Below are 2489 nucleotides of genomic sequence, written 5' to 3'. Positions count from 1 at the left end.
GGAGACAGGGAACATTGAAACCATGTGGCTGCATATAGAAAACTTCAAAGTGTGGGTCTCATCTACTGTTTGATCAAGTGTGAAAAATATCATCGAATTTCCATCAAGAAGAAATGTATTTGCTTGTAAATAGTCTAAATGAGGCATTCTCCAAACAAAAGAGCAAATGTATTGACGATGTAGAGTTGAAGTGCTGAAACTTGCTCACTGAGGCATTTCCACTCAACACTAATGCATTAGACCCTCAATGCAGAATAAAAGTTTACGAATAAAAGCAAATAGAAACACAGTCACTACCTGTGATTTCTGCTTATGTTTCCACTCCCAATCATATTCTTAGCTACTTTTGGACCCCATGGGGGAAAAGAAACCAGAACGGAATAAAACTTCTAACATCAGAACTACCAGTAACTGAAAGAAGAGAAAAAAAAAACAACAAAAAACAAAACAGAAGCGAAGCCGTCTAGAGTGCAAGGTATCCCAGGAGAGTAAGCTCTTAAGTACCCGCTCCGCGGAGGCGGCGGGCCAGCTGCATGTCTCTGGGCATAATTGTCACGTGCCTGGCGTGGATGGCACACAGGTTGGTGTCTTCAAAGAGGCGCACCAGGTAGGCCTTGCTGGGCTCCTGCAGGGCGCTAGTGGCTGCGCTCTGGAAGCGCCTGGGTGATCTTGCGTACCAGGTGCTGGACGTGCAGCTTGCGCAGGAGAAGCTGAGTGGACTTCTGGTACTTTCTGATTTTGCAGAGCGCCAGGGTGCCAGGCCTGTAGCCGTGGGGCTTCTTGATCCCTCCTGTAGGCGGCGCCCTCTTGCCGGCAGCTTTGGTGGCCAGGGGCTTCCTGGGGGCCTCCCAGGTGGTGGCTTTGCGGATGTTCTGCTTGATGTCCGCTGTGGTGTGGGGCCGCGGCCTCTCCCCTGTCCTTGGGCTGAGCCTGACCAGCTGCAGGCGGCTCTGGCGTCAGGGAGCGAGGGCGGTGGGTTTGTGGACAGGATTCAGAGAGCCTGTGAGTTGAGATCCGTGCAGAAGACGCATCCTCACGCTTAGCCCCTTTCAATCCAGCCCTAGACTTACCTGCTCACAGGTCTGCGGGTCAGAGGTCAGGCTGCTCATTCACCCTGTGGGATCCTGGGCTTCCGAGGTCTACACACCCGCAGTGGGAATCTTCCTGCAGCTAGTCTTGCTCTGTGGTCTCAACCAAGTTTAGAGTCTTATAATTCACTGCGATGATTGCATTAGAGCCACCTGGCTAGCTTCCATTGCACTCATTGCTTCAGGAGATTTTTAACCTAATGAGAATGAGCTGTCCCCATCCCACCCTACAAAGTAGCTGGTCAGGGCTGAGTGCTGTCCTGGGGGTAAGGGGATGACATGCCCAGGTGTCAGCTCAAAGGATCTCTGCATCATCCTGAGGTGGGAGGCAGGGCAAGGAGCACCATTGAGGTTCTCCCCCCCTCCCCCCCACCCCCCCACAGTGAAAGCTTATCAAGTCTGTGGGTTGTGCCACACCCAAGGGTGGTGTTACCTTCCATTGTATTTACGGGTTCACAGATTTGTAACCTAATCAAGGTATGAAAAACTAAGTTCATGGGTTCCTCCAACACTCAAAAGAGGGGCAGATATCTGGAGTATGCATTATGGGATGGATCATAGGTGGTGGTTGATACGGTTTTGCTGTCACCACCCAAAATCTCATCTTGAATTGTAATCCCTGTAGTCCCCATACTCCCCATGTCAAGGGAGAGACCAGGTGGAGGTAACTGAATCATGGGGGCGGTTTCCCAGTTTCCCCTATGCTGTTCTTGGGATAGTGAGTGGGTTCTCACAAGATCTAATGGTTTTATAAGGGACTCTTCCCTCTCACTCTTCGCACTTCTCTCTCCTGCCACCTTGTGAAGAAGGACGCGTTTGCTTCCCCTCCTGCCATGATTGTAAGTTTCCTGAGGCCTCCCCAGCCATTCAGAACAGTGAGTCAATTAAACCTCTTTTCTTTATAAATTATCCAGTCTCGGATATTTCTTTATAGCAGTGTGACAACAGACTAATACCGTGGTCATCCAGAATTCTGCCTGCAACAGAGATTCTGACAGTTCACATTTTATGATAATAATGGAAATATTTATAATAAAAATATGTTTTAATAAAGTTGTATCTTAGGCAGTTGATGAGGCATGAAGTTGTTTTATCAGGTGCTCTGATGGTACATAGCACCAGGAAAGAGAATGTGAAAAATCTAAGTAGCCACTCCTCTAGCTGACATTTCTCTCTGGCAGGGATGTTCCTGGGGCATTATTCTCTGCTAAGAAACACATATTGGAAACTGCAGAGAGGCTCATGGGAAAGCGGAAGCTTTTCTGATAAAATGATCCTGTGTGAATATCACTGATGCTCTTCTTGGCTCCTCCTCAGTCTTGGACCTGGATGTGATGGCTGGGTTGAGCCATCTTTCCATTGCCCAGGATGGAAATGACAGAGAAGCCATCCCTGACCTTA

The 2489-nt window shown here is 48.8% G+C and overlaps 1 pseudogene; it reads right to left on the bottom strand.

Annotated features, from left to right (window-relative positions):
- Nucleotides 1–496: 496 nt before the first annotated feature.
- LOC129464648 (histone H3.Y-like) lies at nucleotides 497–1109 on the bottom strand (annotated as a pseudogene).
- Nucleotides 1110–2489: the final 1380 nt, after the last annotated feature.

The sequence above is a fragment of the Symphalangus syndactylus genome, chromosome 16 (assembly GCF_028878055.3).
Source record: "Symphalangus syndactylus isolate Jambi chromosome 16, NHGRI_mSymSyn1-v2.1_pri, whole genome shotgun sequence".
Lineage (NCBI taxonomy): Eukaryota > Metazoa > Chordata > Mammalia > Primates > Hylobatidae > Symphalangus > Symphalangus syndactylus.
The sequence above is the reverse complement of the archived record's forward strand: the minus strand, read 5'-3'. Positions and strand labels throughout refer to the sequence as shown.